The sequence below is a fragment of the Lolium perenne genome, chromosome 1, assembly GCF_019359855.2.
Source record: "Lolium perenne isolate Kyuss_39 chromosome 1, Kyuss_2.0, whole genome shotgun sequence".
NCBI classification, from domain to species: Eukaryota; Viridiplantae; Streptophyta; class Magnoliopsida; order Poales; family Poaceae; genus Lolium; species Lolium perenne.
The window spans coordinates 5038298-5064435 of record NC_067244.2 but is presented as its reverse complement, the minus strand read 5'-3'; positions in this window follow the sequence as shown (position 1 = coordinate 5064435).

Here is a 26138-nt window from a genome sequence, read left to right as displayed (position 1 = left end):
CTCGCGCTGGACGCAAAGTGGGCCAGCCCAGTTTCTTTTCCCTCTCACTGGCCCATGTTCCTTTCCCGCGCAGGCCCACGATTCAAATTCTGTTTAAATCATTTCACTGAAAAACCCTGCAGATGCTGTGTTAAAAATTAAAAATAAGAAAATCTACTGAACCAAATTTGACAAATTTTATATATTTGGAAAGCTCGTGAAATGTTCTATCCAACCCCAGTGGATTCAAACCAAGATCTGTTGTAGAATTTGAATAGCAAAAATAACTAGTCAGGAGGTTTTCAAAATTCAAATAAATTTATAAAATCAACCATATTGAATTTTGAAGTGAATCCAATTGCTATAATTCACATTTCAAATTCTCTAATTGATTATGTAAAAATATGATAGGGTTACTTCATATGATCATAGGCTAGAGCAAAATATTGGCTATGTAGTCATTACTAGCCCATTTAAATTATTTTCAAACTTACGATTTTAAATCTATGAGGTGTAGCCCCTCATTTAAATCATTTTCCCAAGTAAGGTGAAGTAAAGTGATGACCCTAGCCATGGTCTCATCTTTGCTTACTTGAGGATCTTAAATCAAAGTAGTAGTTAAATTACATGAGATGATGAATCTCATTTAAATCTTTTTCCCAAATGATAAATGTGAAGTATTGACCTTGGTCAACATGATCTCACACTTATTAATTCAGGAGATTAAATCTTAAGAAGATTCAATGAGAGAAAATTATTTTCTCCAAAGAACTAAATAGAAACCCTAATCCCTATTTCACTAAGAGGAACTTGTTTTCCAAACCCTAAAGAGGAAACCCTAGTCTAATGTGGGGTAATGGTTAGGATGATGCTAGATCCTCTTGTGTGAGCCATTAAGGCTAATTAGTCTACTTAAGTATTGTTTGGTGATTGTATCCTCGTATTCGTTTATAGACGCTAGTGCCGGAGACTATCAGGAGGAGGAGGTCTACTTTGAAGAAGAGGAAGAGAACTTTGATCACTACCCCAATCAAGGCAAGCTAATATTCTTGCAAGATACCCAAAGGCAAAGCTCTACAAGAGCAAGGCACCATTACATATTACTTTATGCTTAATGATCCTATCCCAAGTTCTTACCTTACAAGCTTTTGATTTTTTTTATCAAAGTTTACTTTTTGATTCATGATTCACTTGGTCTAGATATGGAGTAGTACAAGAGCATCACACTTAGCCTAGAGAGCTATAAGCTAGTTAGCACTCCTCATGACTAGTTGCTAGTGCTAAAACTAAAAGTGACTACTCTAGATGGGAACATGTGAAAACCAATGACTTTGAAAACATTGGAATGACGAGTCATTCTATTGAAAGATTTTGAAGGTGAATGTGACTTGTGAATGACATGGTGAACTTTACAAAAAATGATGGTTGGGTTCGGATGCGATACCATTCCAATTCTTAAGTACCCCCACAATACCTGAATCTGGGTAAGGCTTAACTGGAAACTTATGTATCTTAGTATGGGTTCCCTCTGAACAAGCGTCATAGGGGTTATGCCGAGGCTGCCTCCATTGAAAGTGAAATGACGTGAAATGAGGTGAATTTCCTACCCAAGCCCTATGCAGTTCCCAGGCTGACGGTTTGTCTTCACTGGGAGGCCAAGCTCATGGGGAGAGGTGCCTATACTAGGGTATGTAAATGAAAGGTTATGATTGGTAGTTCACGCACTGAGTGCGATAAATCAGGGCCAGTTACCCCTGACGGACTATTGCAATTATTGTGGCACAAGTGTATGACCTCTGCAGAGTATAAACCTATTCGAATAGCCGTGTCCACGGTTACGGACGATTGGAAAGGCCATATTGTTCCATCATCAGACCATTTTCAAAATGTGACTTAGGACTGGTGACTTGAACTTGAAAGGTGACTTTGACTTGGAATCACAACAGAGTTGTGGGAATGACACTAATGTTCCCACTTGAGTTAAGTTAGGCAAATGAGGAGTCTATGTTTATTAAATGCTTACGAAATAAAACTGGCTTTATGCAAATGAACTTAGAGCTTAGCACCCCCTTACCATAGTTGATAGTACTTACACTAGTATTAGTTTGCGAGTACTTTAAAGTACTCATGGCCGTGTCCCTGGCTATTCAAATGGCCAGACTATGAAGATGAGCCCCAGTACCAAGATGAAGGAAAGCAGGACGTCTACGACAACTAGGACTACTCCTGACGTCAACAGTTGCCTGTGGAGCAGATGGACCGCAACCGCTACTTCGCTTCCGCTATGTGTTTTGTAATAGGATCTCTAGATCCACTATGTTGTATTAAGACTGGATCATGTGATCCTTTGTTGTAAGACGATTATGTTATGTAATGAATGATGTTCTGTGATATCAATCTATTATGTCTCGCAAAAACAATATTCCTGGGATTGCGATGTATGGCATAATAGGCATCTGGACTTAAAAATCCGGGTTTTGACAAGTTGGTATCAGAGCCATTGTTTGACCTTAGGAGACCCTAGTTAAAATGGACGTCTGAAAAACTTAGTTTCAAAACCAATGAAGTGAATATTTATGAAAAACTTATTCTCACTCTTATCCTTGAGATCTTTTTCAAAATGAGAAATTCATGCTCTACTTTTCCTTGAAAATTCTACATCAAAGTTTGCACACTTGATCACTTCTCTAACTTACTCATCCTCATTGTTCATAGATGGAATACAAATGTGAGTCCTATCAGCTTGGCCACGGAGGAGACCTAATGTTCGAGAAGGATCTGGAGAAACTAGTTGAATATTTAGGATGCCCGTATCCCGAGTTCTTCGGAATACCACTCAACAATCAGTCGGGAGGACAACCTCGGTGGGATGTTACTGCAGCTCTGAGAGGAAAGCTTGGAGCCCCAATCTGGGAGACCATCTGGTTTTCTGTAAGGGGAAACACTTGGAAGGAAGGAATATCCAAAGCCATGCAAGAAGCACTCGCCCGTTGATACGTCCAAAACGTATCTACTTTCCCGAACACTTTTGCTATTGTTTTGCCTCTAATTTGTGTATTTTGGATGCAACTAACACGGACTAACGCTGTTTTCAGCAGAACTGCTCTGGTGTCTCGTTTTTGTGCAGAAATCCAACTTTCGGGAAAATCCTCGGAATTTATGCAGAAGGCCCTATTTTCCCAGGAAACTAACGGAGCCAGAAGGACAATTGAGGTGGAGGCCCGAGGGCCCCACACCATAGGGCGGCGCGGCCCAGGGGGGGCCGCGCGGCCCTGTGGTGTGGCCCCCTCGGCCGGCCTCCGACGCCCTCCTTCGGACTACTTATCGGCCTCGACCTAAAAACGCACAGAGAGAAGTCGAAGTCGCCAGAAACCCTCTAGAACGCCGCCACATCGCGAAACTCCTTCGCGGGAGCCAGAAGTCTCCGTTCTGGCACTCCGCCGGGACGGGGAATTGGAGGAGATCATCGCCGCCATCACCGCCAACGCCTCTACATCAACCAGCCATGTTTCCCCCATCCATGTGTGAGTAATTCCCCCGCAGTAGGCCGAAGGGGATGGTAGGGATTGGATGAGATTGGTCATGTAATAGCATAAGATTGTTAGGGCATAGTGCCTAGTGTCCGTAATTGGTACTTTGATGATATTGTTGCAACTTGTTATGCTTAATGCTTGTCACTAGGGCCCGAGTGCCATGATCTCAGATCTGAACATGTTATTGTTTCATCAAGATATTCATTGTTTATGGTCTTACCTATAAGTTGTATACACATGTCGCTGTCCGGAACCAATGGCCCCGAAGTGACAAGAATTGGGACAACCGGAGGGGATGGTAGCGATGTGAGGATCACATGTGTTCACGGAGTGTTAATGCTTTGCTCCGGTACTCTATTAAAAGGAGTACCTTAATATCCAGTAGTTTCCCTTGAGGCCCGGCTGCCACCGGCTGGTAGGACAAAAGATGTTGTACAAGTTTCTCATTGCGAGCACGCACGACTATATATGGAACACATGCCTATTGATTGCTTTGTACTTGGACACCGTTTTATTATTATCTGCAAATGCCCTGCTATGATTGTTACATGAGTTTCTCTCATCCATGCAACGCCCGTCATCCGTCCCCGTGCCTACAGTATTTTAATCCTGCTGTTTACTAAATTCACTACTGCGGTCTCTGGTACTCTGCTGCTGTTATTTCACTACTCTTGCTATAAAACTGTTACTACTGATAAACTCTTGCGAGCAAGTCTGTTTCCAGGTGCAGCTGAATTGACAACTCCGCTGTTAAGGCTTCCAAGTGTTCTTTGTCTCCCCTTGTGTCGAATCAATAAATTGGGTTTTACTTCCCTCGAAGACTGTTGCGATCCCCTATACTTGTGGGTCATCACCCGTCTGTGTGGACAGAATGTGAACAAGCTCAAGAACACTCGTTTCATTTACTACCCAAGACATGATCCCATGGGAAGGCCAATAACCATGCCACCACACCCGGAGATGAACCACTATGTTGTATACCTGGACTTCATGCTGTACAAGACCCGCAAGGAGTTGGACAACGCCCGCGCCTTTCGCCAACCCCATTAAGACGAAGAACCCACCACTCCGGATGAAGAGTAGTATCACTAGAGCACCCTCGTAGGTGTGAGTTTGTATCTGTCCCCTGTATCGTAGAACGAATGAATGGTTCTTAAAACCACCGGTGTGATTGTTTGTAATGTGTGATGTATGGTATGAATGAAAAAGTGTTGTTGGTTTTTACCCCCTCAACACTACTCAAGTTTTCAAGTTTTGAACTTTTTAAACTTAACCCAAACAAACCATAGAAATTTCCCTCTTATCTTATCATCTACCCCAATGTTCAGATGGCCCCTCCAACCCGCAACAGCAACCAAGATGCAATGCTGCAGATGCTACAGATGATGATGGCAGACCGAGAGGTAGAAAGAGCTGAAAGACGAGCCAACCTTGCTGCACTACAACAACTGGCTCAGAACAACCAAGGGCATGGACATCATGAACATCCTGGATCTAAGTTGAAGAATTTCCAGAATACAAATCCCCCCATGTTTAGCAAGACTGAAGAGCCGTTAGATGCAGACGACTGGCTTCAGACAATGGAGAACAACCTGGAAGTTGCGGGAGTAGAAGCCGCAAAAAAAGTACTGTTCGCCACCCACTACCTGTCAGGACCTGCCAGAGCCTGGTGGACAAGTGCCCGTGCAATGAATGCGGGACAGATGATGACTTGGGAAGACTTCAAACTCAAGTTCAGCAAATACCATGTGCCCCAAGGACTGATCAAGAAGATGAGAGACGAGTTCCGCGAACTCAAACAAGGAAGGATGTTCGTGGTGGAATACCGCGACAGGTTTCTTACTCTGTCAAGGTACGCCCCGGATGAGACCGACACCAACGAGAAGAGGAAGGAGAGATTTCTGAATGGACTGCATGATGAAATGCAAACTGTGTTAGTGAACATTCCGTTCGCTGACTTGGAAGCCCTGGTGGACTCAGCCATACAGATGGAAGGGAAGCTGCATCAAGCCAACGAGAACCGCAAGCGCAGGACGATGAACCAGAATGGACCCCACCATACACAGAAGTACCGCAACAACTCCTCTGGAGGATTTACCCCAAGACACAACAAGCCAACTGCTCAGACGTATCGCCCAAACTACACCAACAACAATGGAGGACCCCCGAAGCCCGGAGGCAACAACAACAATAGCCACAATAACAACAACAACCACAACAGCAACAACCACCCCAATGACAACAATAACAACACCAATACTGGCCCGAGGACTGGAAGCAATGCCATCCCCGTCACCCCCAAGGACAAGTCAACAATAACTTGTTACGAATGTGGAATTGTGGGTCACTACTCCAATGAGTGCCCCAAAAGGTTAGCCAAGACTGCCACCAACACCGCTACACCTGCCCAGCAACAGTGCCGCTTTGCAGCTAAAAGGAACCCAAACAACAGCAACGGTCGTCTCTACCACATGAATGCAACAGACGCACAAGAAGCACCTCAGGCCATGCCAAATATGTTTTCCTGTTAATCCAATCGCCCCATCTCTCTTAGGAACCTAACTTTTCTTAAAATCTTGGGACGAGATTTGTTTAAGTGGGGAAGGTTTGTAACACCCCAACTTTTTGAAACAAATAAAAACAATTTCCAATTATTCAATTTTTAGGGGTAACAAAAACTTTTCTATTTCAAAACCTTTTCTAGTGTGTGAATAAATGAAATGCTTGTTAATGACATAAATGTGGGTTTGAAGTGTTTCAATTCGTTTCTAAGCCTTAACCATGCAAGTAGGAAACAAAGAGAAATAATTTAGAAATAAAAGAAAATAAAAAGAGAAGCACATATAAGCCTATGGCTATATTTAAAAATGATTGCCTATGCCATGTTTTACTTTGCTAGATGGTTTGAACACATTAATAAACCCTACCTAGTATTCACCAACTCAATTCGAAAGTGAAACAAAAAGAAATAAAAAGAAATTAAAAATCTTCCATAGAGCTAATATGGGTATTTGGCCAAATTGCAAAATGAATCCTATGACCTACCTTTTTGGTTTGAAATACTCAAGCACCTCTCTATACCATTTCAACACTCAACAACATCTTTTGGATCAAGAAAACTCAAATCAAAAATCAAAGAAATGCAAATTCCAAATTGCATGTGATAATGGTCACATGTGCCATTTTTAACAAGTACCCTACTTTGAGCCCTTGTATTAAGCAATTCTTAAACTAAACCCTCTCAACTCTGTGCACCTCATCCAAGACCTCATCAAGATGAACAACTTTGGTGTTGACCACTTTGACCAGATCTTTGACCATTGCTCAAAATAGTCAAGCCAAGATGCTATGTTGAAACAGATTCTAGATTCCCACACTTTTTAGAATTTTCACAAATCAACTCCAAAATTCAAACCAATGCTACCAATTGTTGCCAAACATTATTTAGAACTCATCTATAAAGAAACTTAGCAAAATTCACACACCAATGAGACTTTTGCATGAGAATCAATTTGTTACATAGAGGTACAACCACTCCCACCAACTATGTACCACCACCCTTTTTCATCTCTTGGCTCACATATAGTGCAACATGTACCACAACAACTCACCATGACCTCACTTAGCCTAGCCATGCTCACCCTAGCCCAAGGACACACAATGCCATGGCCTATGTCACTCATCTTTGCCAAAATTAAATTGTGCATACCCTAGACCTCTCTCACCATGCCCACCTTGTCACATACCCTGGTTTCACCACCCTAAAGCATTCCATGCCCTCAGAGACCAAGAAACATGCACAAATGATCCAGAACAAGACCATGCCGGCCACCATGGTCACCACCTTGTCACACCTGCCCCTGGTCCTCCCCTCTCTCTCTAACCTTGTCACATGAGTTGACCTCACTCCCCTGACCCCACTGGCGCGAGCCCTGGCCAAGGAGAGCAAGCCGAAGCCTGGAACGCGCCATGCCAGTGACATGCCCAGACACGCCAGAGCGCGCCAGGACACGCTCTGGACGTGCCAGTACCGCACCTGCCCCCGTCGACTCCGACCATCCCTCGCTCTCCCCTCTCGCCCACAGCTTCGTCACGTCACCCTCTACCTCCCGGACATCTCCAATTGGCCGCGGACGCGCTGTAGACGACGCCCTCAATGACGACCGCCGCCACTGTACCTCAGTACACGCTCATGACGTCGTTGATTTAGACCACCCCTTGATGCGCCAGGACGCTCCCAAGGACTGCCTCGACGTCGCCAACAGTCCTATGACGTCGCCCTGCCCCTTCCGCGCCCGTAGCATCATCTCCTTCCTCGACCTCGCCGCACCCCCTCGGCACTCCTCGCCATCTATAAAAGCAGACCACCCCGCGACGGATTTCTCACACAACTCATCTCCTCTCATCTCCCTGAGCTTCCTCAACCTCTTTCCCCCCTCCAATTCTCACCGTAGCCATCCAATTTGTTGCCGGAGCCCGCGGCGGTGCTGAGAAGGGCGCCATCGATTTCGGCCACCATTGGAGTCGCCGTCGGTACCAGCTGCCTCGCCGTCATCCGCAACGTCACCCCGCACCAACGCCGTCGATCGCCGGAGCCCAGGATCGCCGCCGACCCCCTCCCTCCGCCATGCCAGTGCTCGCTTCTCGTCGACGACGACGACGACGCTCGACCATCGGATCATCATCTAATCCAGCGGCCCACGTTAAAAGGTACCGCTTCGGGTTTAAAGAGAGACTGACGCCTGGGCCCCACCTCGTCAGGCGGCCTGCTCGCGCTGGACGCAAAGTGGGCCGGCCCAGTTTCTTTTCCCTCTCATTGGCCCATGTTCCTTTCCCGCGCAGGCCCACGATTCAAATTCTGTTTAAATCATTTCACTGAAAAACCCTGCAGATGCTTTGTTAAAAATTAAAAATAAGAAAATCTACTGAACCAAATTTGACAAATTTTATATATTTGGAAAGCTCATGAAATGTTCTATCCAACCCCAGTGGATTCAAACCAAGATCTGTTGTAGAATTTGAATAGCAAAAATAACAAGTCAGGAGGTTTTCAAAATTCAAATAAATTTATAAAATCAACCATGTTGAATTTTGAAGTGAATCCAATTGCTATAATTCACATTTCAAATTCTCTAATTGATTATGTAAAAATATGATAGGGTTACTTCATATGATCATAGGCTAGAGCAAAATATTGGCTATGTAGTCATTACTAGCCCATTTAAATTATTTTCAAACTTAGGATTTTAAATCTATGAGGTGTAGCACCTCATTTAAATCATTTTCCCAAGTAAGGTGAAGTAAAGAGATGACCCTAGTCGTGGTCTCATCTTTGCTTACTTGAGGATCTTAAATCAAAGTAGTAGTTAAATTACATGAGATGATGAATCTCATTTAAATCTTTTTCCCAAATGATAAATGTGAAGTATTGACCTTGGTCAACATGATCTCACACTTATTAATTGAGGAGATTAAATCTTAAGAAGATTCAATGAGAGAAAATTATTTTCTCCAAAGAACTAAATAGAAACCGTAATCCCTATTTCACTAAGAGGAACTTGTTTTCCAAACCCTAAAGAGGAAACCCTAGTCTAATGTGGGGTAATGGGTAGGATGATGCTAGATCCTCTTGTGTGAGCCATTAAGGCTAATTAGTCTACTTAAGTATTGTTTGGTGATTGTATCCTCGTATTCGTTTATAGACGCTAGTGCCGGAGACTATCAGGAGGAGGAGGTCTACTTTGAAGAAGAGGAAGAGAACTTTGATCACTACCCCAATCAAGGCAAGCTAATATTCTTGCAAGATACCCAAAGGCAAAGCTCTAGAAGAGCAAGGCACCATTACATATTACTTTATGCTTAATGATCCTATCCCAAGTTCTTACCTTACAAGCTTTTGATTTTGTTTATCAAAGTTTACTTTTTGATTCATGATTCACTTGGTCTAGCTATGGAGTAGTACAAGAGCATCACACTTAGCCTAGAGAGCTATAAGCTAGTTAGCACTCCTCTTGACTAGTTGCCAGTGCTAAAACTAAAAGTGACTACTCTAGATGGGAACATGTGAATACCAATGACTTTGATAACATTGGAATGATGAGTCATTCTATTGAAAGATTTTGAAGGTGAATGTGACTTGTGAATGACATGGTGAACTTTACAAAAACTGATGGTTGGGTTCGGATGCGATACCATTCCAATTCTTAAGTACCCCCACAATACCTGAATCTGGGTAAGGCTTAACTGGAAACTTATGTATCTTAGTATGGGTTCCCTCTGAACAAGCGTCATAGGGGTTATGCCGAGGCTGCCTCCATTGAAAGTGAAATGACGTGAAATGAGGTGAATGTCCTACCCAAGCCACAGTGCGATTCCCGGAGCTGACGGTTTGTCTTCTTGGGAGGCCAAGCTCATGGGCAGAGGTGCCTATACTAGGGTATGTAAATGAAAGGTTATGATTGGTAGTTCGCGCCTTTGAGTGCGATAAATCGAGGCGATTACCTGACGGACTATTGCAATTATTGTGGCACAAGTGTACGACCTCTGCAGAGTATAAACCTATTCGAATAGCCGTGTCCACGGTTATGGACGATTGGAAAGGCCATACTGTTCCATCATCAGACCATTTTCAAAATGTGACTTAGGACTGGTGACTTGAACTTGAAAGGTGACTTTGACTTGGAATCACAACAGAGTTGTGGGAATGACACTAATGTTCCCACTTGAGTTAAGTTAGGCAAATGAGGAGTCTCTGTTTATTAAATGCTTACGAAATAAAACTGGCTTTATGCAAATGAACTTAGAGCTTAGCACCCCCTTACCATAGTTGATAGTACTTACACTAGTATTAGTTTGCGAGTACTTTAAAGTACTCATGGCCGTGTCCCTGGCTATTCAAATGGCCAGACTATGAAGATGAGCCCCAGTACCAAGATGAAGGACAGCAGGACGTCTACGACAACTAGGACTACTCCTGACGTCAACAGTTGCCTGTGGAGCAGATGGACCGCAACCGCTACTTCGCTTCCGCTATGTGTTTTGTAATAGGATCTCTAGATCCACTATGTTGTATTAAGACTGGATCATGTGATCCTTTGTTGTAAGACGATTATGTGATGTAATGAATGATGTTCTGTGATATCAATCTATTATGTCTCGCAAAAACAATATTCCTGGGATTGCGATGTATGGCATAATAGGCATCTGGACTTAAAAATCCGGGTTTTGACAAGTTGGTATCAGAGCCATTGTTTGACCTTAGGAGACCCTAGTTAAAATGGACGTCTGAAAAACTTAGTTTCAAAACCAATGAAGTGAATATTTATGAAAAACTTATTCTCACTCTTATCCTTGAGATCTTTTTCAAAATGAGAAATTCATGCTCTACTTTTCCTTGAAAATTCTATATAAAAGTTTGCACACTTGATCACTTCTCTAACTTACTCATCCTCATTGTTCATAGATGGAATACAAATGTGAGTCCTATCAGCTTGGCCACGGAGGAGACCTAATGTTCGAGAAGGATCTGGAGAAACTAGTTGAATATTTAGGACGCCCGTATCCCGAGTTCTTCGGAATACCACTCAACAATCAGTCGGGAGGACAACCTCGGTGGGAAGTTACTGCAGCTCTGAGAGGAAAGCTTGGAGCCCCAATCTGGGAAACCATCTGGTTTTCTGTAAGGGGAAACACTTGGAAGGAAGGAATAGCCAAAGCCATGCAAGAAGCACTCGCCCGTCTGTGTGGACAGAATGTGAACAAGCTCAAGAACACTCGTTTCATTTACTACCCAAGACATGATCCCATGGGAAGGCCAATAACCATGCCACCACACCCGGAGATGAAACACTATGTTGTATACCTGGACTTCATGCTGTACAAGACCCGCAAGGAGTTGGACAACGCCCACGCCTTTCGCCAAGCCCATTAAGACGAAGAACCCACCACTCCGGATGAAGAGTAGTATCACTAGAGCACCCTCGTAGGTGTGAGTTTGTATCTGTCCCCTGTATCGTAGAACGAATGAATGGTTCTTAAAACCACCAGTGTGATTGTTTGTAATGTGTGATGTATGGTATGAATGAAAAAGTGTTGTTGGTTTTTACGCCCTCAACACTACTCAAGTTTTCAAGTTTTGAACTTTTTAAACTTAACCCAAACAAACCATAGAAATTTCCCTCTTATCTTATCATCTACCCCAATGTTCAGATGGCCCCTCCAACCCGCAACAGCAACCAAGATGCAATGCTGCAGATGCTACAGATGATGATGGCAGACCGAGAGGTAGAAAGAGCTGAAAGACAAGCCAACCTTGCTGCACTGCAACAACTGGCTCAGAACAACCAAGGGCATGGACATCATGAACATCCTGGATCTAAGTTGAAGAATTTCCAGAATACAAATCCCCCCATGTTTAGCAAGACTGAAGAGCCGTTAGATGCGAGACAGCGAAAGCTTCAGACAATGGAGAACAACCTGGAAGTTGCGGGAGTAGAAGCCGCAAAAAAGTACTGTTTGCCACCCACTACCTGTCAGGACCTGCCAGAGCCTGGTGGACAAGTGCCCGTGCAATGAATGCGGGACAGATGATGACTTGGGAAGACTTCAAACTCAAGTTCAGCAAATACCATGTGCCCCAAGGACAGATCAAGAAGATGAGAGACGAGTTCCGCGAACTCAAACAAGGAAGGATGTTCGTGGTGGAATACCGCGACAGGTTTCTTACTCTATCAAGGTACGCCCCAGATGAGACCGACACCAACGAGAAGAGGAAGGAGTGATTTCTGAATGGACTGCATGATGAAATGCAAACTGTGTTAGTGAACATTCCGTTCGCTGACTTGGAAGCCCTGGTGGACTCAGCCATACAGATGGAAGGGAAGCTGCATCAAGCCAACGAGAACCGCAAGCGTAGGACGATGAACTAGAATGGACCCCACCATACACAGAAGTACCGCAACAACTCCTCTGGAGGATTTACCCCAAGACACAACAAGCCAACTGCTCAGACGTATCGCCCAAACTACACCAACAACAATGGAGGACCCCCAAAGCCCGGAGGCAACAACAACAATAGCCACAATAACAACAACAACCACAACAGCAACAACCACCCCAATGACAACAATAACAACACCAATACTGGCCCGAGGACTGGAAGCAATGCCATCCCCGTCACCTCCAAGGACAAGTCAACAATAACTTGTTACGAATGTGGAATTGTGGGTCACTACTCCAATGAGTGCCCCAAAAGGTTAGCCAAGACTGCCACCAACACCGCTACACCTACCCAGCAACAGTGCCGCTTTGCAGCTAAAAGGAACCCAAACAACCGCAACGGTCGTCTCTACCACATGAATGCAAGAGAAGCACAAGAAGCACCTCAGGCCATGCCAAGTATGTTTTCCTGTTAATCCAATCGCCCCATCTCTCTTAGGAACCTAACTTTTCTTAAAATCTCGGGACGAGATTTGTTTAAGTGGGGAAGGTTTGTAACACCCCAACTTTTTGAAACAAATAAAAACAATTTCCAATTATTCAATTTTTAGGGTTAACAAAAACTTTTCTATTTCAAAATCTTTTCTAGTGTGTGAATAAATGAAATGCTTGTTAATGACATCAATGTGGGTTTGAAGTGTTTCAATTTGTTTCTAAGCCTTAACCATGCAAGTAGGAAACAAAGAGAAATAATTTAGAAATAAAATAAAATAAAAAGAGAAGCACATATAAGCCTATGGCTATATTTAAAAATGATTGCCTATGCCATGTTTTACTTTGCTAGATGGTTTGAACACAATAATAAACCCTACCTAGTATTCACCAACTCAATTCCAAAGTGAAACAAAAAGAAATTAAAAATCTTCCATAGAGCTAAATATGGGTATTTGGCCAAATTGCAAAATGAATCCTATGACCTACCTTTTTGGTTTGAAATACTCAAGCACCTCTCTATACCATTTTAACACTCAACAACATCTTTTGGATCAAGAAAACTCAAATCAAAAATCAAAGAAATGCAAATTCCAAATTGCATGTGATAATGGTCACATGTGCCATTTTTAACAAGTACCCTACTTTGAGCCCTTGTATTAAGCAATTCTTAAACTAAACCCTCTCAACTCTGTGCACCTCATCCAAGACCTCATCAAGATGAACAACTTTGGTGTTGACCACTTTGACCAGATATTTGACCATTGCTCAAAATAGTCAAGCCAAGATGCTATGTTGAAACAGATTCTAGATTCCCACACTTTTTATAATTTTCACAAATCAACTCCAAAATTCAAACCAATGCCACCAATTGTTGCCAAACATTATTTAGAACTCATCTATAAAGAAACTTAGCAAAATTCACACACCAATGAGACTTTTGCATGAGAATCAATTTGTTACATAGAGGTACAACCACTCCCACCAACTATGTACCACCACCCTTTTTCATCTCTTGGCTCACCTATAGTGCAACATGTACCACAACAACTCACCATGACCTCACTTAGCCTAGCCATGCTCACCCTAGCCCAAGGACACACAATGCCATGGCCTATGTCACTCATCTTTGCCAAAATTAAATTGTGCATACCCTAGACCTCTCTCACCATGCCCACCTTGTCACATACCCTGGTTTCACCACCCTAAAGCATGCCATGCCCTCAGAGACCAAGAAACATGCACAAATGATCTAGAACAAGACCATGCCGGCCACCATGGTCACCACCTTGTCACACCTGCCCCTGGTCCTCCCCTCTCTCTCTAACCTTGTCACATGAGTTGACCTCACTCCCCTGACCCCACTGGCGCGAGCCCTGGCCAAGGAGAGCAAGCCAAAGCCTGGAACGCGCCATGCCAGTGACATGCCCAGACACGCCAGAGCGCGCCAGGACACGCTCTGGACGTGCCAGTACCGCACCTGCCCCCGTCGACTCCGACCATCCCTCGCTCTCCCCTCTCGCCCACAGCTTCGTCACGTCACCCTCTACCTCCCGGACATCTCCAATTGGCCGCGGACGCGCTGTAGACGACGCCCTCGACGACGACCGCCGCCACTGTACCTCAGTACACGCTCATGACGCCGTTGATTTAGACCACCCCTTGCTGCGCCAGGATGCTCCCAAGGACTGCCTCGACGTCGCCAACAGTCCTATGACGTCGCCCTGCCCCTTCCGCGCCCGTAGCGTCATCTCCTTCCTCGACCTCGCCGCACCCCCTCGGCACTCCTCGCCATCTAGAAAAGGAGACCACCCCGCGACGGATTTCTCACACAACTCATCACCTCTCATCTCCCTGAGCTTCCTCAACCTCTTTCCCCCCTCCAATTCTCACCGTAGCCGTCCAATTTGTTGCCGGAGCCCACGGCGGTGCTGAGAAGGGCGCCGTCGATTTCGGCCACCATTGGAGTCGCCGTCGGTACCAGCTACCTCGCCGTCGTCCGCAACGCCGCCCTGCACCAACGCCGTCGATCGCCGGAGCCCAGGATCGCCGCCGACCCCCTCCCTCCGCCATGCCAGTGCTCGCTTCTCGTCGACCACGACGACGATGCTCGACCGTCGGATCATCATCTAATCCAGCGGCCCACGTTAAAAGGTACCGCTTTGGGTTTAAAGAGAGACTGACGCCTGGGCCCCACCTCGTCAGGTGGCCTGCTCGCTCTGGACGCAAAGTGGGCCAGCCCAGTTTCTTTTCCCTCTCACTGGCCCATGTTCCTTTCCCGCGCAGGCCCACGATTCAAATTCTGTTTAAATCATTTCGCTGAAAAACCCTGCAGATGCTTTGTTAAAAATTAAAAATAAGAAAATCTACTAAACCAAATTTGACAAATTTTATATATTTGGAAAGCTCATGAAATGTTCTATCCAACCCCACTGGATTCAAACTAAGATCTATTGTAAAATTTGAATAGCAAAAATAACAAGTCAGGAGGTTTTAAAAATTCAAATAAATTTATAAAATCAACCATATTGAATTTTGAAGTGAATCCAATTGATATAATTCACATTTCAAATTCTCTAATTGATTATGTAAAAATATGATAGGGTTACTTCATATGATCATAGGCTAGAGCAAAATATTGGCTATGTAGTCATTACTAGCCCATTTAAATTATTTTCAAACTTAGGATTTTAAATCTATGAGGTGTAGCACCTCATTTAAATCATTTTCTCAAGTAAGGTGAAGTAAAGTGATGACCCTAGTCATGGTCTCATCTTTGCTTACTTGAGGATCTTAAATCAAAGTAGTAGTTAAATTACATGAGATGATGAATCTCATTTAAATATTTTTCCCAAATGATAAATGTGAAGTATTGACCTTGGTCAACATGATCTCACACTTATTAATTGAGGAGATGAAATCTTTAGAAGATTCAATGAGAGGAAATTATTTTCTCCAAAGAACTAAATAGAAACCGTAATCCCTATTTCACTAAGAGGAACTTGTTTTCCAAACCCTAAAGAGGAAACCCTAGTATAATGTGGGGTAATGGTTAGGATGATGCTAGATCCTCTTGTGTGAGCCATTAAGGCTAATTAGTCTACTTAAGTATTGTTTGGTGATTGTATCCTCGTATTCGTTTATAGACGCTAGTGCCGGAGACTATCAGGAGGAGGAGGTCTACTTTGAAGAAGAGGAAGAGAACTTTGATCACTACCCCAATCAAGGCAAGCTAATATTCTTGCAAGATACCCAAAGGCAAAGCTCTACAAGAGCAAGGCACCATTACATATTACTTTATGCTTAATGATCCTATCCCAAGTTCTTACCTTACAAGCTTTTGATTTTGTTTGTCAAAGTTTACTTTTTGATTCATGATTCACTTGGTCTAGCTATGGAGTAGTACAAGAGCATCACACTTAGCCTAGAGAGCTATAAGCTAGTTAGCACTCCTCATGACTAGTTGCTAGTGCTAAAACTAAAAGTGACTACTCTAGATGGGAACATGTGAAAACCAATGACTTTGAAAACCTTGGAATGATGAGTCATTCTATTGAAAGATTTTGAAGGTGAATGTGACTTGTGAATGACATGGTGAACTTTACAAAAACTGATGGTTGGGTTCGGATGCGATACCATTCCAATTCTTAAGTACCCCCACAATACCTGAATCTGGGTAAGGCTTAACTGGAAACTTATGTATCTTAGTATGGGTTCCCTCTGAACAAGCGTCATAGGGGTTATGCCGGGGCTGCCTCCATTGAAAGTGAAATGACGTGAAATGAGGTGAATGTCCTACCCAAGCTCTGTGCAGTTCCCAGGCTGACGGTTTGTCTTCACTGGGAGACCAAGCTCATGGGGAGAGGTGCCTATACTAGGGTATGTAAATGAAAGGTTATGATTGGTAGTTCGCGCACTGAGTGCGATAAATCAGGGCCAGGTACCCCTGACGGACTATTGCAATAATTGTGGCACAAGTGTACGACCTCTGCAGAGTATAAACCTATTCGAATAGCCGTGTCCACGGTTACAGACGATTGGAAAGGCCATACTGTTCCGTCATCAGACCATTTTCAAAATGTGACTTAGGACTGGTGACTTGAACTTGAAAGGTGACTTTGACTTGGAATCAAAACAGAGTTGTGGGAATGACACTAATGTTCCCACTTGAGTTAAGTTAGGCAAATGAGGAGTCTCTGTTTATTAAATGCTTACGAAATAAAACTGGCTTTATGCAAATGAACTTAGAGCTTAGCACCCCCTTACCATAGTTGATAGTACTTACACTAGTATTAGTTTGCGAGTACTTTAAAGTACTCATGGCTGTGTCCATGGCTATTCAAATGACCAGACTATGAAGATGAGCCCCAGTACCAAGATGAAGGACAGCAGGACGTCTACGACAACTAGGACTACTCCTGACGTCAACAGTTGCCTGTGGAGCAGATGGACCGCAACCGCTACTTTGCTTCCGCTATGTGTTTTGTAATAGGATCTCTAGATCCACTATGTTGTATTAAGACTGGATCATGTGATCCTTTGTTGTAAGACGATTATGTTATGTAATGACAGTGGTCAACACCCGGTTTTTTAAGTCCAGATGCCTATTATGCCATACATCGCAATCCCAGGAATATTGTTTTTGCGAGACATAATAGATTGATATCACAGAACATCATTCATTACATAACATACTTGTCTTACATCAAAGGATCACATGATCCAGTCTTAATACAACATAGCGGATCTAGAGATCCTATTACAAAACACATAGCGGAAACGAAGTAGCGGTCGCGGTCCATCTATTCCACAGGCAACCATTGACGTCAGGAGTAGTCCTAGTTATCGTAGACGTCCTGCTGTCCTTCATCCTGGTACTGGGGCTCCTCTTCATATTCTGGCCATTTGAATAGCCAGGGACAAAGCCATGAGTACTTTAAAGTACTCGCAAACTAATACTAATGTAAGTACTATCAACGATGGTAAGGGGGTGCTAAGCTCTAAGTTCATTTGCATAAAGCCAGTTTTATTTCATAAACACTTTAGTAATAAAAGACTCTTCATTTGTCTAACTAACTCAAGTGGGAACATTAGTGTCATTCCCACAACTCTGTTGTGATTCAAAGTCAAAGTCACATTTCAAATTCAAGTCACCAGTCACCATTCACATTTTTGAAAAGTTCTGATGACGGAATAGTATGGCCTTTCCAACTGTCCATGACCGCGGACGTGGCTATTCGAATAGTTTAACACTCTGCAGAGGTTGTACACTTGTGCCACAATAATTGCAATAGTCCATCAGGGGTAACTGGCCCTGATTTATCGCACTCAGTGCACGAACTACCAATCATAACCTTTCATTTACATACCCTAGTATAGGCACCTCTCCCCATGAGCTTGGCCTCCCAGTGAACACAAACCGTCAGCCTGGGAACTGCACAGGGCTTGGATAGGACATTCACCTCATTTCACGTCATTTCATTTTCAATGGAGGCAGCCTCGGCATAACCCCTATGACGCTTGTTCAGAGGGAATCCATACTAAAATACATAAGTTTCCAGTTAAGCCTTACCCAGATTCAGGTATTGTGGGGGTACTTGAAATTGGAATGGTATCGCATCCGAACCCAACCATCAGTTTTTGGTAAAATTCACCATGTCATTCATAAGTCATATTCACCTTCAAAATCTATCAATAGAATGACTCATCATTCCAATGTTTTCAAAGTCATTTGATTCACATGTTTCCCATCTAAAGTAGTCAATTTTAGTTCTAGCACTAGCAACTAATCATGAGGGGTGCTAACTACTTGTAGCTCTCTAGGCTAATTTTCATGCTCTTGCAATACTCTATACTTAGACCAAAGTTAACTATAAAAGTAAACCTTAATAATTAAAATAAAAGCTTTGTAAGATAAAAACTGGGACTGGGAAAGTAAAACACAAGTAGTGTAGTATTGGCGCCTTGCTCAAGTAGAGCTGGCATGTGGGTAACTTGCAAGAGTATAGCTTGCCTTGATTGGGGTAGTGATCAAAGTTTTCTTCTTCTTCCTCTTGGTAGAAGACCTCCTCCTCTTGATAGTCTCCGGTACTAGCGTCTATAAACGAATACGAGGATACAAACACCAATCAATATTTAATGGGTCTAAATAGCCTTAATGGCTTACTCAAGATGATCTAACATCATCACCTAACCTTACTCAACATTAAGCTAGGGTTTCTTCTTTAGTGTGTGTGAAATACTTTCCTCTTATTCAAAATTCTATTAGGGTTGCTATTTAGTCTTTGGAGAAATAATTTCCTCTATTTGAATCTTGTTAAGATTTAATCTCCTCAAATAACAAGGTATGAACACATGTTGACCAAGGTCAACACTTCATATTTACTATTTGGGGAAAATGGTTTGAATGAGATTCATTATCTCATGTAATTTAAATAACTATGTGATTTAAGATCCTCAAGTGAGCAAGTATGAGAACGTGTAACTAAGGTCATCACATTACTTCATAACACTTGGGAAGATGATTTAAATGAGGTGCTACCCCTCATAGATTTGAAATCCTAGTTTTGAAATAGTTTAAATGGGCTAGAATTGACTACATAGCCACTCTTTGCATTCTAGCTCATGATCATATAATACAACTATATCATATTTTTTCACAAACAATTAGAGAATTGGAAATGTGAATTATAGCAATTGGATTCATCTTAACATTCATTATGGTTGATTTTATAAATTTATTTGAATTCTGAAAACTCTCTGTCTTGTTATTTTTACTATTCAAAATCTACAACAGCTATGAGGTTGAATCCAATGTGGTTGGATAGAGAATTTGACAAGCTTTCCAACAATATAAAATTGGTCAAATTTGGTTCAGTGGATTTGAAAATATTTTAATTTGAATTGGAAACCAGTATGCAATTTAACTGAAAAGAATTAATTCGAATTCAAATGAATTGGGCTTAGGCGGGAAAGTAAACGGGCCAGGAAGGGAGAGAGGGAGTTGGGTTGGCCCAACTGCGCGTTGCGCGCGGCAGGCCGCCTGACAGGGTGGGGCACGCCTGTCAGCCTCTTTTAAAACCCGAAGCGGTACCGATCAACGAGGACCGTAGGATTAGACAGGGATCGGGCGGCTTACGTGCGTCGTCTACGTCGACGAGAGGGGTACTGGCACGGCGGAGGAAGGGGGTCGGAGGCGAGCCTGGACTCCGGCGATCAACGGCGTTGATGCAGGACGACGTTGCGGACGACGGCGAGGCAGCTGGTACCGACGGCGACTCCAACAGTGGCGGAAATCGACGGCGACCTTCTCAGCACCGCCGCGGACTCCGCCTATCGATTGGAGAGCTACGGTGGAAATTGGAGAGGGGAAAGAGGTCGAGGAAGCTCAGGGAGAGGAGAGGAGTCGAGTGGTGGGAGCAATTCATCGCGGGGTGGCCTCCTTTTATAGCATCCAGGGGTGTCCGAGGCACGGGAGTGAGGTCATCGGCGTCGACGGCGATACAGTGGTCGAGGGGGTTGGGCGCTGACGCAGGCGAGTAGGCGACATCGTGGTGAGTGCGGGGGACTTGACGGCGCAGAGAAAGGTGGTCTGTAGCGGTCGTCATCATCCTCGCGTCCTTGTGCCCTTGGTGGAGGTCATCGTCGTGGGCGTCGGAACGAGATCTTTTGTAAGGGGGAAGGGTTTGTAACATCCCAAGTTTTCAATAAAAGAAGAAAGAGAGAGTTCCAAAAACCCAAAAATTAGAACCAACAAAAACTTTTTCTCATCATATGGGACTATGCATATAGCTCACCCTATTAATTATTTGAGTGTGCATTTTGCCATGATGCTTGTTTATGTGTTTACACTTACTCTAAAACCCTAACCATGATCTCATGATCATCCAAATCCAAAAGAAAAGAAATGAGAAAAGAAAATATAAAAATCAACTCAACACACACATATGGCCTATGCCATTTTTACAAATCTTTAACCTCGACCATTTTGGTTTGCACCATTGGTTGTAAATGGATACTAAACACTTATTAACACTTTGGGAATCAAAGAAACTCAAATCAAATCAAATTTGAATCAAATTTGAGCTCACATGTGATTATGGTCACTTGTGCCAATTTCAGCATGATACCCACTTTGAGCCCCTGGTTTTTGAGATTTCACTTCTACACTTGGCCAACTCTTTGCACCTCATCCAAGACACCATCAAGGAGAACAACTTTGCCCAAAACCATCACCCCAAACTCTGTCTCAAATTCAAATGAGAAGCAAGCCAAGTGGAGACTTTGAAACAAATTCATGATCATATGCAATATGTGATTTTGCATTTCAACTTCATTTTGACCACCACCACCACCAATATACTTCAAATAATATATGATTACAACCCACCAAAAAGATTTGCAAAATTCAAAAATAATTTTCTTTCGGGCATTATGTCAAACACCTTGTGGGCAGAGAGGAACTTGAGGCCCATGCTGAGTTTGGGCTTGGACCAGGTCCAACCCTGGCCACCTCTGCTGTCCTTGAGCATCACTTCACCCCTCAGCACCAGTGTCTAGCCTTGCCAAGCACTGGAGCTTGCTCATTTGACAGAGCATGACCATGCCGTGGCATGGCATGGCCAGCTCGTGCCATCACCCTCACCTCTCCACTCCAGCCGGCTCCACCATGTCTAGCCACTCCCTCTCACTCTCCTGACCATGCCCAGCCTCAGCCTCGATGAGAGAATCACTCACAACGTGTAGAAATCGACGTGGCCAGACGCGCCCAGACGTGCACACGCACGCGCCAGTGCGCGCACGGCGAGCGCCCTGGCACGCCCAGAGCGTCAGCCGCCCGGCGCCCTCGCGTCACCTCCGCACTCAATCTCTGTGCCAGTAGACGCAGCACCTCACCCTGCACCGCCTGGACATGGCCACTTGCCCGCGGGAACGCCGCAGGCGACGACCACGACGAGGACTGTCCGCCACGGTGACGCACGCTCCCGTCAACCTCACCATCGCTTCCGAGCCTTGTCTTCACCGCCATCACGCGCGTCAGCCTCGCCAGGACACCAGCAATCGTACGCACCCATCCCTTGCCTCTTCGCCGCCCTGGAACGACGACGACGACGGCGACCCTAGTCGAGCGCCACGGCCACCTCCCGCCGCTATAAAAGGAGGACTCCTCCTCCCCAAATTGAGCACACCCTCATCTTCCCCTCATCTCACAGCCTCTCCTCGCCACCTTGCCTCGCTCGATTAGCCACCGGAGGCCACCAATTGCTAGATCGCCGCCGCTCACAGTAGCCGAAGATCGCCGGAGAAGGAGGCCTCCCCAGACGACGCCACTGCTACCAGACGCTTCCTCATCGTCGACAAGGTCGCTGCGCACACCTCCGACGACCGCCGGAGCTCCGACGAGCTCGCCGACCCCCTACCGCCGCCGCCAGTGAGTCCCTCTCTCGTCGTCGACGACGACGAACCCCAGCCGTGCGATCCCCTTCTAATCGTGCGGCTCACATTTCCCATACCGTTTCGCTGAATCAAACTCGCTGACGCGTGGGACCCGCCGTCAGACGGCCTGCTCGCGCTGGACGTGAAGCTGGGCCGGCCCATCTCTTTTCCCGCCAGCCCATTTAATTCAAATTCGAGTTTGCAGTTATTTCCAAAATTGATTACTGGTTCCTTTTTCAAAATTTAATAGGGACAAATCTACCTGGCCAATTTTTACAAATTTTATATTTTTGGAAAGCTTAGAATTTTATCTACACAATGCCACTAGATTGAACCCTAGATCTGTTGTAGAATTAAAGTGGAAAAATAAACAAGGCAGGGACTTTTGTGACTTAAAATAATTATTAAAAATCAACCAAAAATGCTTCTGAGTTGATTCCAACTCCTATAAATCACATTTCACTAGCACTAATTGTTTCTGCAAAAATATGCCATGCTTACTTTGAATGATCATGGCCTAGTTGAATTAAAGGACTATATGGCTATTTCTAGTCAAAAATCTTGTCCAAAACTATTAATAAATCATATGGGAGTTTTTCTCTCATTTAAATCTTGTCACAAACATTTCAAAATGAGGTAGAGACTCTGGTCATTTAGGTCTCATGTGAAATTGTTTGATGATATTAAAACATTTCTATGTTAGGATTAAATTGTATGAGGTGCTTCACCTCATTTAAATCATTTTCCTAAATGAGGAGTATGAAGAGGTTGACTTTGGTCAACCTAGGTCATATATTCTTCATGAAGGAAATTAAATGGTAATAAGATAATGAGAGGAAATTATTGCTCTAAGGAATTAAAAATAACACCTTACTTAGTATGAGAGGAAATTATTTTTCTTAATTAAGAAAACAAGTCCACCCACTTAATAGTAAGGTGTGATGCTAGCTTAAATTGAGTGACTCATGTGTGTGTGCTTAGTTTAGTACTTAAGTTTGGTATGATGATTGTATACCCCGTATTCATATTTTAGACGCTAGTACCGAGGAGTACCAAGAGTAGGAGGAGGTCTACTTCCAAGAAGAAGAAGACCACTTTGATCAGTGCACCAACCAAGGCAAGCTAATATTCTTGCAAAGTGCCAATCTCTACCAGAGCAAGGCACCGTTACCTGTTGCCTTATGCTTCATGATCCCTTTTCCCAAGTTTTATTTTTCCAAGCTTTTACTTTGGTTATTTAAAGCTTATTTTTATAGTTAACTTTGGTCTATGTATAGAATAGTACAAGAGCATCAAACTTAGCCTAAGAAGTTTAAGAGTTAAGTAGCACTCCTCAAGACTAGTTGCCAGTGCCAACAAATAAGATTGACTACTCTAGTGGGGAACATGTGACTTGTGTTTGAATTTGAAACCTTGGAATGAAGAGTCATGCCATTGAATGATTTTTGAAGGTGAATATGACCAAGAGAAGATGGTGATTTTTGATAAAACTGATATTGGTTTGGATGCGATACCTTTCCAATTTTTGAGTACCCCCACAGTACCTGATTATGGGTAGGGCCTAACTAGACGTTTATGCATCTTAGTATGGGTTCCCTCTGAACACACATCATAGGGGTTATGCCGAGGCTGCCTCCGTTGTTGAGAAATGATGTGAATTGAGGTGAATGGTACGGCCAAGCCCTGTGCAGTTCCCAGGTTGACAGTTGGTCTTCACTGGGAGGCCAAGCTCATGGGGAGAGGTGCCTATACTAGGATATGTAAGCGAAAGGTTATGGTTGATGATCCGCGTACTGAGTTACGATTATTCAGGGTTATCTCTGACGGATGAAATCAAATGTTGTGGCACAAGTGTGCAACCTCTGCAGAGTGTAAACCTATTCGAATAGCCGTGTCCACGGTTACGGATGGTTGGAAAGGCCATACTGTTCCATTGTCAGAGGTTTTCTTGAAAAGGGTTGATGATTTGAAGGGTGACTCAAATTGAATCACAAGTAAGTTGTGGGAATGACACTAATGTTCCCACGTGAGTTAGTTAGCATATGGAGAGACCTTTAAAAAAATGCTTATGAAATAAAATTGGCTTTATGCAAAGAAACCTAGAGCTTAGCACCCCCTTACTAAAATTGGTAGTACTTACACTAATATTAGTTTGCGAGTACTTTAAAGTACTCACGGCTGTGTCCCTGGCTATTCAAATGGCCAGACTATGAAGAGGAGCAGCAGTATGAAGATGACGGCCAGCAGGACGTCTACAACAACTAGGAATTCTTCTGACGTCAAGCGTTGGCCTGTGGATTTAGATAGTCCACTACTACTACGCTTCCGCTATGTAATGTGTTCGTTGATCATTAGATCAACTATTTGTGTAATATTGGATCATGTGATCTCATTTTATAAGACGATTATGGTTTGTAATGAATGATGACTTATGATATCAACTATTATGTCTCGCAACAACAATCTTCCTGGGATTGCGATGTATGGCATAAGTAGGCATCTGGACTTAAAAATCTGGGTGTTGACAAGTTGGTATCAAAGCCATTGTTTAACCTTAGGAGACCCTAGTTAGAATGGACGTCTGAAAACTTAGTTTCAAAAAAACAAATGAAGTGAATATTTACGAAAAACTTATTCACCCTCTTACCCTGAAGACTTTTATCAAAAGAGGAAATTCATGCTTCACCTTGCAATTCTACATAAAATTTTGATACACTTACACATCTCTAACTTACTCATCCATTTCGCTTTCAGATGGAGCCAACCAACACCAAGTTTTACCAGCTGGGCAATGACGGTGACCTGATCTTCGAGAAGGACCTGAATGCCCTGTCTGACTTTCTTGGACGCCTACACCCAGAGTTCCACGGAGTCGAGGTCAACGACCAGCCAGGAGGGGAGCTTCAGTGGGTTATCACCGCTGACCTGAGGGGCAAGATGGAGCCTCCTACCTCTGAGAGGATCCTCTTTTCTTTCAGGGAAAGCAACTGGCTGGACGGACTCGCTCGTGCTCTTCAAGAAGCACTTGCCCGTTTGTGTGGACAGAACGTGGCAGCCCTCCAAGAAGAACGCTTTGCGCATCTCGCAAGGCGTAACTCCGCCGGAGAACCCATGGACCTGCCGTTACACCCCGAGCTGAGGCACCATGTGGATCATCTGGACTTCATGCTGTACCACACTCAGCAGGATCTGGACAACGCCCGCGCCTACGCCAACCAGACTCACCTTGCACTGGCAAATCATGCCGATGCAATGAAGATGCTTGCCAAGGACCGCAAGACCCTCTGCCTGCAGCGTGCCAAGAAGAACGCTACCATCACGCGCCTTCGCGCCAGGATAGCATCCTTGGAGGCCACTGTCAAGGCCCAAGAGGACCAGCTGAATGAGATGGAAGAAGACGGTGAAGACCTTCAGGGAGGAGAAGCCTTCCTGAGTGATGATGATGACTTTGAGGAGGATGAGAACACCGAGGAGGAGGACTACGAGTTCCTGGAGGCCGGAGAAGATGACTTTATCCCGATCGATGTGGATGATGAGTAGTTGCACTTGATCACTTGAGTAGGTGTGAGTTTGTATCCCGTCCTTTGTATCGTAGCGCGAGTAAATGGTTCTTAAAACCATGGAGGTGTTATCTTGTAACATGTGATGTTTGAATGAATGAATGTGTGTTTGTGTTTACCATCCTAAGATTTCAAGATTTAAATTTTTGAACCGACTCAAAATAAGCCATAGAAATTTCCCTCTCATCTCATGATCTATTTC